General features: G+C 46.6%; 3 long non-coding RNA genes across 3 annotated transcripts; 1 reads left to right on the top strand and 2 right to left on the bottom strand.

Moving 5' to 3' along the window:
- The first annotated feature begins 1901 nt into the window (after positions 1-1901).
- Positions 1902-15306, top strand: LOC115250800 (uncharacterized). The gene is made up of 3 exons (XR_003889384.1): positions 1902-2271; positions 2466-3001; positions 15181-15306. It is a non-coding gene; the product is annotated as an uncharacterized lncRNA (long non-coding RNA).
- LOC105416797 (uncharacterized) lies at positions 5345-12498 on the bottom strand. The gene is made up of 3 exons (XR_964721.2): positions 12234-12498; positions 10040-10141; positions 5345-6156 (listed from the first exon to the last, which is right to left on the bottom strand). It is a non-coding gene; the product is annotated as an uncharacterized lncRNA (long non-coding RNA).
- A 1069-nt stretch (positions 15307-16375) lies between the features above and the next one.
- Positions 16376-19898, bottom strand: LOC115250799 (uncharacterized). Its single transcript, XR_003889383.1, has 3 exons — positions 19399-19898; positions 17080-17289; positions 16376-16486 (listed from the first exon to the last, which is right to left on the bottom strand). It is a non-coding gene; the product is annotated as an uncharacterized lncRNA (long non-coding RNA).
- Positions 19899-21418: the final 1520 nt, after the last annotated feature.

The raw sequence follows: 21418 nt of genomic DNA, 5'->3' as shown, positions 1-21418 counted from the left end.
GCGCCGCCGAGCTAACCTGCTAGCGCTGTCCTGAGTAAAGGCGAAAGAGCAGAAACGTGATTGAGGTATCGGCCGACACCTGACTGGAACATCAGGAGTCTCTCGGATTCATTAAAGACGGGAAATGCTGCATTTAAAGTTTCAAACTGCAGCCTGAACTGGGCCAGCGTCCCTGCAGCTTTCCTCTGCCCGAGCGCCGGCGTGTTCCGGCCCGTTCCGGGGCCTCGCCCGTCACGGCCCTCGGCTCTGAAACGCCGACACTCCCCTCATTAATTTGGACGGTGCAGCCGGGTTTGAGACGTGAAAGCCCCTCAGACGCTTCCCTGATGGCGTGCGAGCCCTGCCCCGAGCCGGGGGCACAGTCGAGCGCTCGCTGCCGCGGCGGAGCCTTAGAGGTCCGAGCAGCCGGGGTGGTTAACCAGCCCACCAGAGGCCCCCCTTTTGTTTCCTCTTTATTCTCTTCACAAACAGCGAAGCCTGTCACAGTCCGACATCAAGGTTCAGCGGTCTGTCAACATTTACCAGCAGATAAAGATAGAGGGAGGAAGAGTGTGGGCCCGCAGAGGCCGCGGCGCGCTCGCCGTGTGTGCTGGAGAAACATGGCGAGTACTTATGTGTCTGCTCAGTGACAGCAGCCCAACAGAAAACACTCATGCGGGGAGTACATTACAGGCCCCCCGCTGCCTCCCCGCTGATGAAAAGTGACAATGGACGGCTCTGAACTGATCCCTCTTCCCTGGGCTCTGGCTAAGCCGCGCCTCCTCCTCCAGCCCCGGGCACTTTCGCTTCGTTTAAAAGGAGAATAGAACTTCGCCGGCTCAGAAGTCGGGATTCCCAGATTGGGTTCGACAACGCTCATCGAGCGCTAATAAATAACGAGGGGGACCGGCCAACAGCTCGCCGCTGGAAGCCGCATTATTTACCGCTAAAAAACAACAATGGGCGTCTTTTTCCCCCCCCATGGCTAACTGGGTCAGAAGTTTCTCCCCAAAAAGTTTTTGGGAAATTCAAAATTCAGAAATAAAAATGTGTCATTACAAAATTTGTTAAAAATCAACGGGTTCCTCTGCTAAAGAGCCAACATCCTGAAGTTGTCAAGGTAACCAGTCATAGCTAATAGCTAACGATGATTCCAGCGAATCATCTCAACACACGTTAAACTTTCCGTATCGTCCCTCTGATTAATAACGAACCCTGTTTTTGTTTCTCAGACGTCACAGTCGAACTCGTCAGGCGCTCGGAGGCGGCATGTGAGGTGCTGGTCACATGATCCAGGCAGTCTGTGCCATCATCTTCTGGTTTCCACAGATGTGTCACCTGTCGGGGCGATTACGCTCGTCCAGGGGCCGGACGTGGCGGCCTGACTGCACGGGACAAAAAGGCACCCGTCAGCGGCGGTTTGCGTGGCGTCACGGTCGATTCGATGTCACGGAGCTGACGTGATCGAGGCCCGGTTCTCATCCCTGCAGCCGCACAAGACGCAGGATATCAGATGGCGTTAATTATTCACTCAGGTTGATGCCAGCAGCTCCGAGGACGCACGCCTGATCTTTGGGAACGTGACACCGGCATCCTCCAAACGTCCTTCTCCACCATCAGGCGTCGGTCCTCATGGTCCCTTTCCCACGCAACAGATCCTGGGCGTACCTATGGGTGGGCGGGGCCAAACACCATGGTTGAGCTTCACCATCTAAAGGTCGCTGAAGGTCATATGAACTCCCCACTCTGCCAGTTCTGGCGGACACATTTTATCAGAGGTTGATTCTCTGCCCCCCCCCCCCCCCACTCCCCTGGAACAGTTGGCTGAACTCTGCTGGAATGTGATGGTGGGACCAGGTTGGGTTTCACAAGCAGGTGTCTCTTGTTTTTCTCCTTCGTTTCTCACACTGTTCCACCACCTGTTCTCTCCTCTATCCTGTCCCTTTTTTTTCTTCTTCTCCGTTTTCTCCGGCTGAGGCAGAAACGTTCAGCTCCGGCGGCACCAGGTGAACTCGAATCTCAGACCTGAAGACGACTTAAACCACCTCTGACATCATTTCAGTCTTTCCTTAAACCTGATCAGAACCAGCCCTACAAGTTAAACAGGACGTGATGGGGGCACTGTCGTCTTTTTAGGCTAAATTATTATTATTTTCCACTGAACAAGTAATGTCGGTCAGGTTCTGAAGCTGTTTGCTGTTGGCAGAAGAGCCTGAAGATAAAACCTGCCAATAAATAACTCAAACAGCAACAGAGAGGCTGAAAATCTACCTTTAAAGTCAGGAAAAACAGGTAAATCTTCCGAATCTCGTATTTGTGCTCCTGCATTCTCTCGGTTGGTCGAGCAACATGCTGAATTTTAAGGATGCACATTCACGCCAGCTCACTTCACGTGTGTCCGATTTCTCAGTATCACTAACTCGGGAAGTAAAGGATGGTGGAAGAAGGAAAGCATTGAAAGCAGCTTGTTCTCCTCTTTGTTGCAGACGTGTTGTCACACTTGTCAGCGTATTTGTGGAGCAGCTCCTGCACCGTCGCCTCCTCGCTGCCGCCCCTGCTTGAATGGTCTCTGTGTCCAGGGCCAGCGCTCTAATCCAGGACCTGCTCTTCCTCTGAGCGGGGAGTTAGCTTAATCCCTCTCATTTAGGCAGCTGCACTGCCGAGGAACTCTGGGAAAAAGGGAAACTTAGAAGTGTGTGACAGACACTTTCAGCTGTTGTGACGGCACCTTCTCCATTCAGCTGCCTTAACATGCAGCTCCCGGCCCGGGCGCCTTTAATTTGGCTGTGAATAATGCATGGAGGCCTGCGAGCGTGGAAAAGAGACACGGAGGTGCGCATGGTTGGGAGGAAAGCTGTGTGACAGCACAGTCAGCTGGAAAACACTGACTGGCATCTACGTGCACCAACGGCTAACTACGACAGTGTATATGACGCCGAATAAAGGTCAGAGACGCCGACCAACATCAGCGGGACGGGGAGAGTTTAAGCGACGTGGAAAAACACTGGCTTCCACGCAGAAGGTCAGATATTTCCATCTCGCTCCTGTGATATCGTTAAATACAAAAAGCGGCGCGACTCGATCATGTGTAGAGATCAGAGTTTGGTCCGTTCATGCCGGTTCTGACCCGAACCAACTCTTTCTGCTGCAAGATTTTCACTCCAAGTTCCTCCAATTGAGACTCTGTTCCCGCATCTGTTCCGTTGAAATACATGATTTGCGCCTCAAAAGTAAAGTGTGTATAATGTGTTTTAACCCTTTGCTCGCTAGCGTGTTATTTCACGTCATTAGCAAACCTGATTCTGAACTGAACCCGATAAGTCGTGTTCTCCTTTTTAAGTGCTGCAGAAACCATGAAGGTTTTCATCTGTGCAAAAAAAAAATCACACCTCTGCTCTGCACTCTGCAAAGAGATGCTCATTAAAGCAGCGAGTGCGGATCAGAAACACACGATTTCCGACTTCAGCAAACATCTGAGCCGCTTACCCGTGAAATTCCAAACCTTCGCCCACATCTGGCACTTCCAGCCTGCTGAACATCTGTAATGGGCCTCGATTAGAGAGCAGGACAGATCTGGTAATGAGCCCTGGAACCTTGTCAGGAGAGGTCAAATCAGCAGGCAAATAAATAGGAAATTGCTCCCCGCGAGCCTTCTCGCCGTCACCCTTTGCTCGTTACCTCGTGCACTATAAAGGTATTTACCTGACAACCTCCTCGCTGTTTAAAAAGGTGTCGGTGCTCCCGGGGGCTTAATTGCACCTCAGCCTCAGAAGTTCACTTAGTGAGGCGCAGGTACGATGTCCATGAAAAATTAGTGAACAATCAAGAGGGCGTGTTTTCAGGCAGAGGCAGAGCAGCGATGTTGAGTTTCTGCCCTGCAGCTCGACTCGCAGGTCCACGGCGAAGTGCTGTGAAGACCCACGGTTGTGAGGAAACGCCTCAATAACGGCATTTCCTCATGGCCACGCCGTTCCAACGACGGTTTCCCGCCTCTCTCCACCCAGAACTCGTGATTCCCGACCTTCACCTCTGTCAACACCTGCTCCAGACATCAACACGCCTCCAACGTGACCCCCGCGCTCGCCCTTTCAGGAGGCCGGCACCCCTTTCTCAGTGTTTTTGCAAGATGACAAACAGGTCGTTGTTGCATCACCTTGTTAGGACGAGGTCACTGGGAAGCGTCGACCTTTAGGAAAAACCGGAGCTCATTCTTTCAACTCTGAAATATCACTGAAGGTGTCAACAGTTGGGCCTCAGGGACAGATTTCGGGAATCCTTAAATTCTCAATAAAACAGATGGCAACGTAAATGATCCTGGATCCAACAGAAGGTCAGGAACCAGGTTCCTCCAGCTGTCAGTTTCTTACTTTTAGGCAACTTCATCTGATTCACAACAATTGTTTTGTCCTTCAGTTGCCAAACGGAAAACTGGAGCCGTTTTTCTGGCTGGAACGCTGGACTGTGGCTCCGTTTTTTGGAGTCCAAAGAACATCACGGTTGCAAAATGGCAGCGCGTGTTCTTTTGTATGACGGTTTGGAGCGACACGCCACCATCCAACTTTATTTATATCAGAGTTTTCAGAACAATCAGCAGCTCTCAAAGCAGCAACCTGCTCCTATTTAACCACATTGGATATTTAATAGTTTAGATAAAACTGATGATGATACAAGATGGCTGAAGTCATTGACCATCATAATACCTGAGGTTATTAAGTACAGTTTGGTTCTGTATGTCTGTGATCGAGCTCTCCGGAGACTCTGAAACCTTATTTTTGGTGATTTGACAGCAAGTGTACGTAGTTTTGGAAGAAGAACTTCCATGAATCGGGATGATTTCCGCTGAGTTCTTCCTCTCGGAGGAATTTGTCTTTCATGAAGGAAGTTTGGTGATGGCGGCTTCAGCTCTGCGTCCTCGTCTTTCTGCCGTTCTTCCAGAGAAGCAGCGTTGTTGGCAGTGCTTATGCAATAACAGATGGAGGCTCGAAATTAACACGTCTCGTTATTCTCCTCTTTCCATTTATTTTTAATGCTGGTAGCAGGAGCACCTCTCTATCCGTGTGTATGTGTGCGTGTGTGTGACCCCGGCAGGCCAGCAGCACCTGTCAGGAGTGTATCCACCACGGTTGCGTGCCTAATTAGCACACAAAGAATTTGGTGGCCCGAAGCGCGCCATCAGTAGGAAGAAAACGAGTGTGGGGAGCAATTAGGATCTGTTGGCATGTGGAGAACAAGAAGAAGAACCAAAATGAGGAGGAGGAAGAGGAGGAGAGCTGGAGTGAGTGGAGAGTCGCTAATGTGCCCTGATGCTACTCTGGCTTTTTTCACAAATAACAATAATAATGAAGAAAAACACCTCAGACTTAAATTTCACGTATTGCACTTAAAATGTTCATACAGTCTTAATGTTTCTCATACACAAAATGTATAAAATTATGGCTTCAGGAAATGTCTTGGAGCTTTAAATGAAATGAAGTAAATGATCATTAAAATGAGACCGAATATAAAAATGCTAACATTGTGTTCTGATTTAGCTGGAGAGAAAGAAATTACATGAAGCACAAACAAGATTTCTATTATAGTTTCCATGGAATTGAAGACACACACATCCTCATTCTGTCATCGTCACCCTTCACCCTAATGTTAAAAAAACAACTTTTTGGGTCATGTGACTGAAACAAGTTTTTTTTTTTTCCAAGAACAAAATTCTGATGAAATCCGAAGATGATTTTTTTTGACGTGTGAGGGTGGGGCATCATTAGAACAGTTCTTTCACTCTTCACCAGACTTGTGAATTTATATGTTTTTCTTCATATTTGATTTCTTCATCTTCTTCGTCTGTCCTAAAATGTCCCTCTTGTCCACGTCGACTCCGCTTCACCTTCAATGAGGCCTCTGATGATCTGACTCAGTCCTCTCATCTCTGATCCAACACTTCATTTTCTTTTTTTCTTCTGCCGGCCAGACGAGTTTAAGGGGAATTTTTAAAGAGGAAAGAGGAAAAACTTTGTTCCGCCATCAGAGCATCAAAGTTTGAGCATCTAAGAAGACGACGGCGGCTGGAGGCCATTGCGCCGATTATCTTTGTCCATCCCATCATTTATTTATGGTCACCATGGTTAGACAGAGTGTGGCAGCAGGGGGGCTGAGCGTAGCATAGGGTCCCGTCATGACCTTGGACTGACAGGAGAAATATCAAAGATTAAGGACAGCAAAACTGCCAGGGAACAAACGGCTCGTTAATATTTCCAAAAAGAATGACAAGAATGTGATGAATAAAACAAAAAAAGCAATGAGGAGGGAAACACTCCATGTTGGGGGGGTGGGGGTGGGGTCTAATCTGAACATATGATGCATCCGTGTTGTCCACAAGTCAATTATTGAACACAAATTGGGATTGGGGGGGGTCACCTGCTGAGATCACCAATCAGCACAACATCAAAGGCAGATGTGGGGGGGGGGGGGTCACAGATGGATGCAGGACTGACCACAACTTTTTTGAATTTAAGATAAAACTAAAATTTCGGACTCGGACCATCTTCTTCAGTCGTTTAAATTTACTACAGATAAGATAATACACAAACATCTGATACAACAGTTTGATACAAATGTCGGTCCCTGACGGGAAGACGAGCCGACCGTCAGAAGTGAGATTCCTCAGATACAGAATCCATGTTTGCCTGAAAATGTCCAACTCATTGAAATTCCTCGTCCGGCTTTGCAGGAATTATAAAACCATCTGAATCAATTACGACATCAATCGCACTGAAATATGCAGCCGATGAATATGTATAAAAGTGCACGCTGCTAATTAAACAAGGCCGTCGGAGATCACTGCAGGCGGGTCACGTCAGCATCGGCGCCGTTGGCTGAAGCGCCACTGAATGCTGAGCGAAAGTCGAGGAGATATTGTTTAGATAATATGTTGTTCAAGATCTGTCGTTTCCTGACAAATCAACATCAACCTGGAAAAATTCTGGATTTTTCTCCGATTTTCTCAACCTGTCGGGGAGTTTCGCAACATTACGTTTTCCTAGTTTGCGAGAACCCAAACGATCATTGTCTAATTTGAGGGTAGGACAGCGCAGATGGACAGAAATGATACATTGTGTAAATGTGTCACAAAATGCCGAAAACTGTCTCGTTAGCTGTACGCACAGCAGTTTCCGTGGCGACTGTTTGCATCATCAATATGGACGTTTGGAAGCAAGCGTCTTCTTGTTGGTAAAGTATCTCATCTAAAAGAGCCTGAAACACTTTCACAGCAGATAAAAATCATGGCGCTGACACAAAGTTAGCCGAGCAGCTTTGCGGTAGAGGAGTTTCATCATTCCTTGTTTTTTTGTCCCCGGGCCGTTGCTGTCTCCAACCGTGGCCCCAAACTCTGAGACGAGCGGCTCAAACAGATGAGGGAAGGACGGAAAGAGCTCAGCCAAGAGTCCCCGAGGCCACGGCCTTCTCCCAACCTCCAACCCCGGGTCACTCGCCACCCTCAGGTCATCTCGTCCTGCTCAGACTCCTTGTGGGGGAGAATTGCCAGCATGAGGGGGGGCTGTCTGTGTCTTGTGTAATGAACATTTGGAAAACAGCTGGAGGAGGAAGAGGAGGAGTTTGGTGTGCATGTTTTTACTTTTCCTCAGATTCTTTTTCCTTTTTCTTAACCGCTGGATCCCTTTCAGGGTTACGGGGAGAGTGCCGGGGCTTATCCTAGCATCATATGGGTGAATGAGTTATCTACTCATTGCAGGGCCCTATGTAAGCATGGGGGGGGGGGGTTCGTTACCTTGCTGAAGGGTACCTCGTCAGTGCTCTGAAGGTGTCCTGGCACATATAACTACCAAAACGCTTTCCTTGTTTTATCCGCATTGGGGCTTGAACCAAGAACCCTTCTTGTCTCAGCAGAACTACCACCCTTTCTTCTCACATTTACTTTTTTTTCCTTCCTGTTGTATTACTGTGTGTGGTTTAAACTGGTTTAACTATCTAACAGAGGACAATGTAAAAATCACGGATAAACAGGACCAGGAAACAAAACAGGGACATTTTGGGTCCACTCTTCTGTATAAGATAATTATTATATTGATCACATTCTTCATGAGTGAAGAATCTGATCTTTTAACCCCCCCCCCACACACACACGCGGGGATCTTTAAAAGATCAGTTTGTGGAATGGGGTTTTCAAACACTGTTGTGTTTTCAGGTTATGTCACCAGAGAGGTTCTTGTTTTGTTCCTGTTCCTGATATTAAAACCAACGTGGTTTTAATTGAGACCATGTTTGGCGATATAAAGACATTGGCTGTTTTGGATTCATAAATACAATAAACAACTTCGATGCTAATGCCAAAACCATGTCGCACAACACCGCAACTAACTAACCATCTGACTAATGACAGCCGTGCATCATCACACCCAGCCCAAAATAACCTTTGAAGATAGACAGAACGCAGCCTGCTGGTCAGGAAGAGGAAGTACGTGGCCTCATTGTTGCTCCTCGAAATAATAATTTCAATGATTTTCTATAATTTCCAACATCTAAACAGAAGAAATGGAGTCAGGAAACAAAGCACCACCTCCACCTCCCCCAGGAGTCACAGAAGTCTCTGGTTTAAAAACAGCCTGTGCAGCTGGTGGCTGAAGCAAGAGGCATGCTTTCAGTGCTCGCCGTTTACCCCCCGGTAAATGTATGGAATCAGGCTCTGACTTAAAAACTACAATTACAGGTGATATACAGATTGAAATCATAGGGGGCGCTTTTTTTGTTGGGAAAATTGTCCTAATGAGCGGTTTGGCAATTCGTGGGCAGGAGGAGACTGCTAAAGTCTTTTCTCTTCCCGTGTGTGTGCATGTGGTAAACAGCTGCACCTGCTGCTGCGGCGCTCGCTGCCACCGTTAATGATATCGGATGATATCATTAGGCAAAGTGCTCATAAACAGATGTTGGAGGCGCTGCCTAAACAGTGTCAGCTGAGTCGGTGTGTGTTTCCACCAACATATTATTTATATAGGGCATTTAAGTTTGTTATGTTAATGACCCCCTGTGTTAGCATGCAGGAAGGAGCACGGGAAGAATTAAACGGCGCCGCGGCGTGACTCAAAATGCACCTCCGAGGCCACGTTGAGGTGCGATACTGACGGGAGTTCAGATGAGCCTGCAGACGATGCAGCTGAGAGCGATCTCATGGAAATCATCTATTCATTTACGCGCAAACATTTTATAACGGACTCACGTGAGCCTCCTGTTGGGGATTCAAGGGTACTGAATTTTCAAATGAAGAGACAAAACAGTACGTAGGCGCAATGTTACAGCTAAACACACAAGTTTATCATGTAGACAAGAAGCTCAAGTAAATCAATGTGTCCAGTCACAAAAAAAAAAAATGAAATTAGCTCTGTGATGCTAAAATGTTCACGTTTATGTAAGATATGTAGAACACAGCCACTAAAATTCGCTTGCAGGAAACAGGAGAAACTATTATTCTAACTCCAGAAGCTGCATCTGATAGGAAATGTAAAAATTGAAATGAATCAACTATGCATGCATAAAACGCTTGAACTTGAAAAACAACATGTCTTGTCTGTCTGCTCTGACCCTTGACCTTCAGCAGCAGAGTACAGCACCAATTATACATTTATGTTTCCTGTAGAGCATCAACATTAATATACAGTCAGAGGTCAAAACAGCTGTTTTTGATAGTTCCGGCTGAACTGTGAACAAACTTCTGTAAACAGCGTGAGAGTAACTACATCCATCAACAACCGTCATCTCGGTGAGGCTCACAGAAAAGCCCTACAACTAAAAAATAATTCTAACCCCCTGTTTAGGGGTGTGTGTGTGTGTGTTGTACAATCTTTCAACAAGAACATTAGTTAGCAGCAGCCGTCGTCATAATCAGAGTTTATCATTTAAACATATCAAACATGGAATCTCATCTAATTGAACTTCTTAAAGCCATTAAAAAAGTATCCTGTTTTCAGGGTTTTTGGATTTTTGGTCAAACAGACTTTTGGAGTTGGAGAAACAGAAACCGATTCCAAATCAAAACATTTGAAATTGTTCTTACCTCGAACTGATAAACTCAAACTGTGAAGAACACATGATTTGCCTTGAGCTTCCTCTTCTTCAATGGTTCTTTTCTGATGTATCTTAGACGTGTGACTGCCCCCTACCGACGGGGAGGGGAACAACAACAAGGAAAGTTTCATCCACATAGTTTTAAAATACAGACAACACAGCATTTCCCAACACTTAATTAAGAAATGAAGATGACACTTAAGAGGTTAAACATCTTTGGAAAAATGTCCCGGACCTGGATGAGTGAGAACATTTGTTGACAAAAACTGACCTGTTAATGCCAGTTTACCAACTTTGTTTCTGCATTCTACACACTTTGTCAAACTTTATTCCTCTTGTTTTTGAAGAGGAAAATGATTAAGTGGCACAAGTGACGACAAAACATGTTTGAAATCGAGGGTTGAGGTTTCTTTGAGAGGTCATGTGTAAAATTTCTGTGTTTATTTCATGATTTCGTGCTGAAAGGGCTGGAACAGGAAGCAGCAGCTGCCCCTCAGAGATCATCCTGCCTCAGTTTTAAACAGCTCTCAAACACGTGTTAACAGATTTATGGAAAGGTTAACATGCTTGTGTTATTCCGCTCAGGCGCCGCCGCCGCCACTCCTCCTCCCTGACTGATAGGAAAAGAGGAGGAACAGCCACCCATTTCCCTGCCACCATTATGCTCATTTGTCCTGTCAGGAGAATGACAGGCCGCTTGACTCTTCCCCAGATACGACCATTAGGTAATGCTCTGTCATCTGACAGCCCGCCGCTCCCTAACCCCCCACCCCCCTAATTATTTCCTTGGCCACGGACAGGCGGCGGTGGGTAGGTAATTTTTAACCTTTCACGTGCACCTGGGGAACCCTCCTCCAGGGAGCCAAGGTGCCTGTGTGGCATTCAGTCATCAAAACATGACCTTTTATGGCCGTTCGGAGAGCAGTTGGCACCGGGTGCCACGCGCCAGCTAATGCTAATGTTGATGACTAATTTATGCATCAGCCGGCCGCATCTGCAGCAAGTTTAGCTTCAGCGGCGGCAACGCGTGATTGAGTGCTGAGGAGGGGAGAACAAGCAGAGGTGAAAGGCATTTTGAGGAAAAAAACGGGGGTGGGGCCTTTTGAGACGCCCGTTAGCCTGGCACGACGGGGAATTGAAAGGGCTAATTATGTTGCAGGGAATACGTTTAGCGTGACCACCGAGCCTTCTCAGAATTTGTTGAGAGCAATCTGACTAACGTGTCTGACCTTTGCATTTTTTTTTTTTTTTAGCCTACATTGTGGATGACGGACCGCATGCAAGATGTGTGCATATTCTACCGCCTTATTGTCTTTTTTCCATTGTGGCTATATACCTTTTCTGACTAGAGCAAATGGCATTTGTAAAAGCTAACAGCTGATTCAGTGTCACTGCCTGATATTCAGGCAGGCAGATGTTGGTAGAGCCATAGCAGGACTAACATTAATAAACAATATTTTTTCTTTATGCTAGCTTTCAGGTGACGTATACTTACAACAGTCTGGTCCTTTGGTGATGCTTTCATATGTGGAAGAGATGCTCATTAACCGAACAATGCATAAAAACTAAACTGGACAACCGGAAACCAGGTTTAAACCAGGTTGATTATTCTTACCTTAGCTCAGAGACGCTCCGCTGCACCTGAGGGACCTGGGATTGTTTTCTCAAAAATTTACAACATCGCGATTGGCCACCAAGGGGCGTTTATGGAAGGAAAGTCAAACATGATCAGGGCTTCTCTGCAGGAATTGCAGTAAATGTAGTGTTAGTAGAATTCTTCCACGCAGAAACACGTATAAAGCGTGTTTGGATCCGCTGTCAACGTTAAAAACGAGCCAGCCGGAGCTAGCGCCTCCCGCGCTGTCAGCCTGAGAGGGATGACGGCGGGCCGAGCGCCGCCTCGGGCTGCGCGGTTAGCACGTCCATAATCCGCGAGCAAACTCGCATCCTTCCATAAATTGTTATTATCACGAAGTGTTTGATTGTTGGGCTGAAGAAGAATTTCAGAGGGAATCAGTCATCAAAACGTAAGTGATGGTTCAATTCTGCCCGCCAAAATAAAACAACCAAACACGATCTGCATGAATCAGATCTCTGAACATGTCAGACGGACCGCCGCGGCACAAAGACGGTGATCAACTGTGTGTGTGGACACATCAGGAAATCATCCCAGTTTTATTTACCTCGGCATGTCTCGTACAGTCGTCAGGTTTCCGGGGAAAGGTCACGGCGTTTCCCTCGAAGCAAGGCAGCGCAATAAAACACTAGTAAACATAAAAGCAAGATGGATACAAGCTTGTGCGGCCATTAGTGATTTATACAAGGCTCCTAATCCCTCGCTCACGCCGCCATTAAGCCTGGAAATTACACGTTCTATCAGTGCCGTCGCTCTCACCTGAGTATTGGATTACTGGAATAAAATATGAATAATTAATAGTGAGAAATAGCTTCATCAAACTGGAGCGGCCGTGCGTTTTCTCTGTTGCTCCTCCGGTGTCGTTTCAGCTCCACCAGGGGAGTCGCGGCGTCTTCAGATGGACGTGTACAATAAATGTAAACATAAATATATATACGCAGGATCACATATGGAGAAATAAATACTGAACGTTCGAGTTAGCTTTACCGCAAGTCGGAAACACACTATTAGAACATTTATTAATCCGCGTTCACTTTTTCCTACATTTGCTGAAGGGCCTGCAGAGTTTTCAAGGCCTGATGTGCATCTACTGGCCCCGCCCACCCCCTCACATCATCCTGATACTGGTGCTTAAGAGAGCAGCACATAATAGATACATTAAGTTTTAACCACAGTTTGACCAGAATAAGATAGAAATCAAAGTTTGTCTCCGCCAATGAATCGTTGATCGTCGGAGCCTCAAACCGCAGCTCTTGTCGTGTGGGGCCCCTACTGATGCCCCCCCCCCCCGGCCCCTATGAACATCCCTGCAAACACGGGAAGTCCTTTATCAGATTTCCATATCAGCTTCTTTTTCCCTTTAAAACAGAAAATCTTTAATAATCCGATGAATCAGAACGTACTCAGGCAGGAGCGATCAGACGACCACAAACTCGCGTCATCTGTCTGGTGCCGCTGCCAGACAAACGAGGGGGGGGGGGGGGGAGGCTGATTTCTTCTTCTTCTTCTTTCCTGGCGTGGCGTTCTGTCAGAGGTGAGAGGCAGGACGCGCTGGAGCCAACGACCGAAGGCAAAGAAAGACCCAGTATATTTATTTAATGCGACGAAGGAAGACATAAAGAGGCGGGGGAGGGGAAAACTTTCCTGCATATGGAGCGCTTCTTACGACTAATCAGCAGCCTGTCGGTGATTGGGGCCGTGGGCGCCAGGTTGGCTCGCGCTGGCGTTAGCGTGGTTGCCCAGGTCTTTGCTGCAGGCTGCACAGGTTGGCCCTCGACTCTGCCGGGGAGCAGATGGCGAGCCAAAGCTTGTAGTCACACTTACCTTCCTTGCTAAATCCCTAATCCCTCCGTGGACGCTCCTCCAAGGCAGGTTTTTGGAGGCAGAAATAGGGGTTACAATCTGGAGCGCCGGCGCGCCTGCCAAAACACTCACAACACACACATGCAAATGGACTTATTTGTGTTGTCCGCCGGCCAAGGCACCGCTTCTTTAGCGAGTAATTAAGACACCTTGAAAAAATGTTTGTAAAAGATCAATAATTTGAAACGGACAATGCTGGTGGGAAAGGGGGCGTGGCCACCAGGACGTCTATATTTTACGCCCCTGCTCTCATCTGTACACAGAGAAACTAGTCCCTTGTGTGTTGATTACCTCAGGAATAGTGTTAGGAATAGAGATGGAATATTGTAGAAGTTCCTGTGAACGGATGTTTTTATCCGATTTCACATGTAACAACAAATACAACCTTAACAACAACAAAAATTTGAGGAAATTTTCAGAATTTGATGAACCGAGCTACGGAGTTGCTTTACTGACATTTATGAAAACTGTAGAAAAAAAACCCCAGCTTAAACTCCATCAATAAATTCATATTCACCTGATGAAGGGCAACTAGCAACAACTAGCAACAACTAGCAACCACGAGGGTTAATTCCCAAGGTTCCCTTCCACAGAGTGCCCCCTGCTGGCGAGTAACAACGCCAAAAAGTCCTGAAAATGTGGATCCCTGTGGTGACAACGATGATAATATCGGTAGGATTTTAATCCTGATCTGACTTTGTTGAGTTCGCAAAAGGTGGAAAGACTTGAAATAAATGATTAATCAAACAAAAACATAAATAAATGATTAAATAAACAACCAGTTTAGTAGCTGTGACCGGTGGTGTAACAGCATTGGAGACACCCTTCAGCGCCTTGTGTTGGCTCATATTTAGCTACGTGGTCTCTCTCTCGCTCGCTCGCTCTCTCGCTCGCTCGCACACACACACACACACACACACACACACACACACACACACACACACACACACACACACACAAAGTTATTAGCCTGGTGTCAGCAGCACAAAATGCACTGCAGATGTTTAAGCTCTGTTTTAGCAGTGAGACTGAAAAAAAAAGCAAAATCAACTGGAACATTCATCTGGACAAACGTTCAAATTGTTTAAGGCAGAAAACGTGTCTGTTTATCAGCGAACCGTCAAACTGACCACGTGTTTTCTGGAGGGTCACAGATCCTCTCTTCTAGTTTCTTGATATTCCTTTTTGCCCGTGTGGGTAACTGTTAACATTGGAAAAGGATTCAATCAGGTAGTGAAATTCTATTCACTGAAACTAGAATTTTGGCAGAAATATTTGAGTTTTCTAGAAATGAGCTCTTTAGCTTTTGGTATGTAGCATCATGCTATCCTGCTAAACACCTGGAAAAACATCCTGATATTTGCCTGATGAAATGCTGTAAAGTTTAAAAAAAAAATAATAAAAAAAATAAAAATAAATTGAGGGTTTTGTCGGTGTTTCTTCTTATTTGTAGCATATTTGTTGAATTTCGGAGAAATAAACTAAAATTCCCAGTAAATGTCTTAAATGTGTGAAAGCTGTTCTCACTCTAAAACCTTTTCTGTCTGCGCTCGCCCTCCATGACAACAGTTCTGGACGAAAACATGCGTCCGGCTCTCTTTTATTAATCTGTTATTGTTGTTTTCCGACAGATGGGCCCACATTTGGTTTCAAATTTGCAGTTTCCAGCTTTAACGTGTTTTCGACGGAAAATCAGCTGCCGTTCCGGCTGCAGCGGCACATGTACGGTGAAGCCGGAACGCCTGTCAGAGGCCTCTGGGAGCAGCCGAGCGGATCAAAGCTCCTCCCCCACGTCACAGCAGATGTCCCGGCCGGGATGGGTTCAGATGGTCCCAGCGAGTGGCGAGGAAAGGTCAGAGTCACACGGTGGGTTAAACTGGACCCATCAGGACAACTGGCCCGGGCGGTGGGTCTGCGCTCGCCGGCAGGGATTATTTCAATTAGGACTCACGCTGGCTGGAGGCGGGATTACAACAGAGTTTACAGAGTGGCAAACACGCGGGGTCACACGGACGCTGGCGGAGGTCAGACTGCTAAAATCTGACAGGCAAGCGTCATAATTAACACAAAATCTGCTCTTTCCCATCAAAAATCGGACCCACGACCGATAGACGACAACAAAAACAAAAATGCTTTTGAAAATATTTGTTTCCTTATGAAATAGATTGTTTTCTGACAAAATTGGATTTTTTTTATTAAAAGCGACACAGTTTTGGTAAAATTATTGTTTGACCTATTAAAATTTGGAAGTCTTATATATTAGAATTTGACATTATTTTAATGTATAAACAGTTAATTTATTATTTGTGATTTTCTGTGGAAGGAGTATCAGAATAAAACTTAAAATTCAGATTTTCTGATTTATGATTTTATTTAAATTTCACATATTTAAAATATACATTAATCTGACTGGAAAATATGATTATGGTTTTAAATCATTTGAGTAATTTTAGTAGCTCACAATTTAAATATTTGCCAAAGGTAAATATAGAGTTGAAATCTTGTTTTCTGAGGGGGCAATTAGCATAAAATAACATTAGCTTTAAATAACAAATAAAACATGTGATTAAAAAGGGAGTAAGATTAGCTCCTCCCACAGTTTATCTTCTTCACTGGTATTCAGATGGACTGATAAAGGGGAGAAGCAGGGACCGATGCTGCGTTAGCCTCTGTACCTCCTGCACGTTGCGGATCAGACATGATTAGCATTACCGCTGTTAGCATTCAGGGTGGCAGGCGGTGTGTCTGGTCTGGCATTTCACCTGCGGATGGTGGGGATTGATTGAGATGCGTCAGAGACTCACCTAATTGGCCCTCAGAGTCGGCTCTAATTCCCGATTCTCAGGGAGATCCACATTTCAAAGCAGCTCCGCAATCAATTAATGGCTGGATAATACGTTTCATTTTCATCCAGGGTGAAAATCAGCTCGCCGCCACCTCCGAGTTGCAGGAAACAAAGATTTTTAATCACTTTATGCTTTTTGTTCTTTTTTTGAAGGGAAATGAATCTGTTCTATCCATCCCAGACAACAAGATCACCCAAAATATCTTAGCATTAGCGACGCTTGTTACCTACAGCCAGTGGGTTCATTCCTACTCTAAGTTGTTTACATTTGAGTAACACACGAGTGACAGCTACAACAAGGTGGAGAAAGGTGGCGGTGATGTTTTCTCAGCAGCTCCCGTGTGAAATATGGATGAGCTGCTCGTCTATACGTCACGTTAGCCGCCGTGATGGATTAAAATTTATGAACGGCTTCATCAAAAAGCACTTCCTGCCAGACAGATTTGCCCTGACATCCAAGTTACATGGATGGTTGGAGCTTGAGATGAACATGTGTGTGTGTGTGTGTGTGTTTTGGACAGATTTGTCAGTAATTTGCACATAAACATACATAAACACAAAGCTATCAATAAATATTGATTCATCGGACAGGTGAAACATATATGAATAAATGAAGTCTCAAAACATGAACAAATCTCTGGAAAAAATTAAATAAATTGACATCAACGACCTGCGCGTGTGTTACCTGTTGTGGGGGGGGGGGGGTCGCCATCTGTCACAAGTCTCCCCTGGTCTACGCCTGATTGGTTGGGACCATCTGGTTGTGGGCGTGGCCACGCTCAGGCCGCCTGCCAGGAGCCCAGCAGAGGCGGGAACATGCGGACGCGGCAACAGTTGCGGTGACAGCGGCAACACGGCGTGTGAGTACGGAGACGATTCTCCACGATTCTCTGAGCTAACAACGAAAAAAAAAATGATCGGCTGATGTCTGTTTTCCAGAAATATTAACGGAAGTCAGATATCGCTACACATTGTTCGTAACCTGCCCAACAACGTTCGCTGCCAGGTCATGTGACACCACACAAGCGGTTCGGTGATTTTCCTCTCAACCATTGACTCATGTATACTAGCAAGCGTACTAGCAAGCGTACTAGCAAGCACGCTAGCGTCAGAACCCTGGACTCTTTTTCCGGGATCTCGGATAAACGTTGGTGCCTCGTTTGAAGGTGCAGATTATTATTCTCTCGTGTATCTGAAAAGTCTGTCCATTTCCTGCGCCTCCCTTCCTCCCCCTCCTCCTGCTCTCGCTAGTTCAGCTGTCTGGTCAATGGGACCAGGGCAGGTAGCCAAGCGTGTCGAGCCAACCCCCCCCTCCCCTCCCCCACCCCCCCGCCCCGCGCTCCCCCTGCCCTCGCCCATCCAGACGGCCTCCTGTTCAGCTGTGCCGCTCGCCGCAGGTTTCAGCCAGGTCAGATGTTCAACACGGCGACAACATGTTCGCTCGTCACCGCTGTTCACGGGCGAATGACTGCTAGCTTAGCTGTAGCTTTAGCATGAGACGCACCCAATTTGTGGCTTTAAAATGTAAAAGCTAATTTGTAAAAGTCTCTCTCTCTCTCTCTCTCTCACACACACACACACACACGCACACACACAAGCGGTCAGTTCCAGAGTTGAAACGGCGCCCCGCCCGCCGCCCAGGTGCAGAGCAGATTGGGTTGCATCTCTTGAAACGTTGGTTCTGGCGGCGGCTGTGGGAACGCCAGCTGCTGCCGCGCGTTTCTCTAAACGTGAATTTGTTTTGGTTTCGCTCGCCAGCAGAGCCCCGACACGCCGGAGCGAAGGCGCCCGTTTCCCCGCGTCCTCCCACGTCGGCGGCCGCCGCGCCCCCTCGTCCCGCGGCGCGCCGCGGTAGCGTGCTGGAGCTTCATCAGAGCTGCAGGAAAATGTGCATCTGTTTGACCATCGCTGCACGGCAACGCCGCCTAAACAAACGTGGCCTCGCCGCCCTCGGCACTCGGCGCTCCGCAAATGAGACGCTTGGCAGTTAAAAGTCTTAATGAGCTGCTCTCTTCCTCTCATCCCTCAACCTTTAAACCGCCTCGCTCGCTCTCCTTCTTTCAAAAACAGAATTTCGGGCAGCTGAAGGCTGGTTGGGGTTGAACGGAGCCGCCGGATCAGGGTTCAGGAGCGCCGCAGTCACCAAATCTGCATCAAATCCGTTTCAGAGTTTACAAAATTTGTTTGTTTCGGTCTCAAACCAACACGTCAAAACGGCGTACTGTATGTTCTCTGTTTATATTTATTTATTTTTATTAATAATGCATCAACTTTCCTTCGCCAAAGTTTGGATCGTCGGTGGAAAAGTCGCAGCCGTAAACTCGATACCGAGATGAAGGAAGTGAGGTTTAACACACTTCCTGTTGCGGGTTCCTCAAAATGAACAGTTATTCAAGGAGAATGCGATGCTAAATGTTCATTTATTCAGCAAACGGAGACACAGCATGTGAAGCTGTGACGGCAGAACCAGAGAAAACGGGTCGGCTTCAAGATCCAGACCCGGGACGGGTGAGTGGCGAGGCCCCGTTTACGTGAGGGGAATGGGCCGTACCGACGCCGGGCCAGAATATGGCGGTAATGAATCATTCAGTATAAAGACGCACAACAGTGATTATGATGGCTGGCACCAAAGTTTCCTGGTCCACCGTTTTTATAGTGCGGCCGTTTTCGTCTTGTAGCGAAATGAACAGATAAAATGGAACAAAAGTTTCATGTTTTTACCTGAAAACATGGGGGGGGGGGGGGGGGATGAGGGGGTCTGCTCATACACAGATATAATCACTCTGCGATAAGATGACAACAACAGAGTAAACAAATTTGTTTTTACTGCAGCCTGCCACCAGGGGGCGACTGAATCGAAAACAAGCTTTTTAGAGGAAGCTAATTTTTACTTGTTACTTTCGATTTTGATCCGACTCGTAAAAAATGTTGGAACTTTAAATGTTTGTGAAATTTAAACGCCCGAGAGGCAGGAGGAGAGGAAGGCAACTCCGAGTCCACAAACCTTACGGAACGGCTACTTTCAACGTGCGACACGGGCCGGACACTTCAGGGACCATCGGTAAACTGGGACGCTTTAGCTGCTGACGAGGCCTTCGGGCGCTCCTTGAAAATCTAAATCAGCTCCTTCTTCTTTCCCACCAATTACGCTCGTCTGTGGCGCCACATTGCACTTTTGGACCCTCGTCAACGGGGTGATGAGGCGATTCTGTGCTCGTGTGAAACGGTGTTGGCACCCGCCGCCGCTCGCATTCAGCCCACATATAAACCCTTCGCCGCCCCCGTTTCTCCTCCCCCGGCGACGCAGACGGCACAATAGCCTCAGTGAGCGGTGACGATTAACACATAAAAGCGACACGGGGAATCTCGCTGCTCGATACGAGCGCGCATGAGAGGGCGAAGCATTCATGGCCTGCCAACCCGTTCAGCGGGAGCCGCTTCTATCTGATTGGTGATCTTTTGTTTTGGCGCTGCCCTCCATTTCCAAGGGAACGCACCCAATCAGATTAGACGGAGCGGAGGCACTTTTCTATTTAAAAGACTTAAAGACACAAACTTTAGCTCCGCCCCCCTGCGGGGTCCCGACGTGACACCGGGATTAAAATCTGAGCGCGATCTGATCTCCGCCGCTTCATCTGAGCCCTCGGCCGCTGAGAAAGTGACAGGTAATCTGAGGGGCGGAATGAAGACAAACGCAGCTCAAATTAAATCCTGTCGGGTGAACCGGAGCACATTTCAGGGCGGTTTGCAGCTAATCTGCGCGGATCTGATCTTTAAAAGAAGCTCCAGTTAGCTTATCTGGATCTGTCGACGCCTCCTGACAAATCTCTTCACGCTCACGTTCGCGGCCGCTGTAATCCCACATCTGAAACACGCAGCAAAAGCTAGCCGGCGAAAATAAAAATCATCGGATACGCCCGCGTTGCTCCTCGTGTAAAAACGCCACCGTCCGAGTTAAAGATGACGAGGTCGCGTCAACTTTTTTCATCTGGCGTGTCAGGGTAGCGGCTGCGGCACACGATAGCTAACTGTGTGTTAACCAGCGGTGGCTAACAATAGCTAGCACTCACAGATGTTGGCACGCTGCCCGGCAGATGTTACCTAGCTGTGCTACATGTCTGTTTGGCATTCGGTGGCCATTACAGGTGTAGCTTTATTCACTGAGATTAGCTAGCTGTTGGGTCTGCTAACGCTTCGGTTGTAAGTGAACAAGCCCCGCCTCTCAAATGCAAATTTTCTGTTTTTCATTTTTCATTAATGCAGACGTAGCAACATGTTAGCATCACCAGCATGTCAGAGTTAAATCACGCGTGTCTGAACTGTTCATACATGTTGAGAGATGGTGACAGAGTCATGTGACAGAGGCAAAGCATTTATATGGTTGTTTACATTATGTATGCAGATGGTTCATTACCGTAATAGTGTTATTGCTGTGAGTATTGTATGCTAATGGGCTAATTAGCATACTGTGTGTTGTTTTAACGGATCAGATTCTTTCTAATCGCTCTTAAAGACATATTTTGTTTATTCGCCTGTTTGATTAACGACTGGAATCAGTGCGTCGGCTCAGAGGACGCTAACACGCTCTGATATCAAAATAACGCAGATTTATGGAGGAGCAGATCAATAAAACAGCAGTTCAGCGTTAAAACTGACTTTTAATGGTTATTGACAGCAACTGATGTTTTTGAGAGTCAGATTAGAAAGTGCTGAAAATTTGCAAAGCATTTCAGACGAGGTTATAGAGTTAAAAACTGGAATATTTTCCTTTTAATCCCGAAGTTCTTTGGTGTGATTTCCAATTTATGAGTCAGTTTGGGAAAAAAAAACCCAAACGTAATTACAAAATTATTACTAGACAATACAATAGTTAAATTATTGTTAAGCTGCAGATTTCTGATGATCGTGATTCGATCAGTTGAACATTTTTCATCTGTGACATGAAAAAAATGAACATATTTCATACAAAATATTCATGTAATTTGAAATTAAATTGAAATGTTTTTTGTTTTATCAAAACATGT

Source organism: Takifugu rubripes, chromosome 8, assembly GCF_901000725.2.
Source record: "Takifugu rubripes chromosome 8, fTakRub1.2, whole genome shotgun sequence".
NCBI lineage: Eukaryota > Metazoa > Chordata > Actinopteri > Tetraodontiformes > Tetraodontidae > Takifugu > Takifugu rubripes.
Note: the sequence above shows the minus strand (reverse complement) of the source record. Positions and strands in the feature narration are given on the sequence as shown.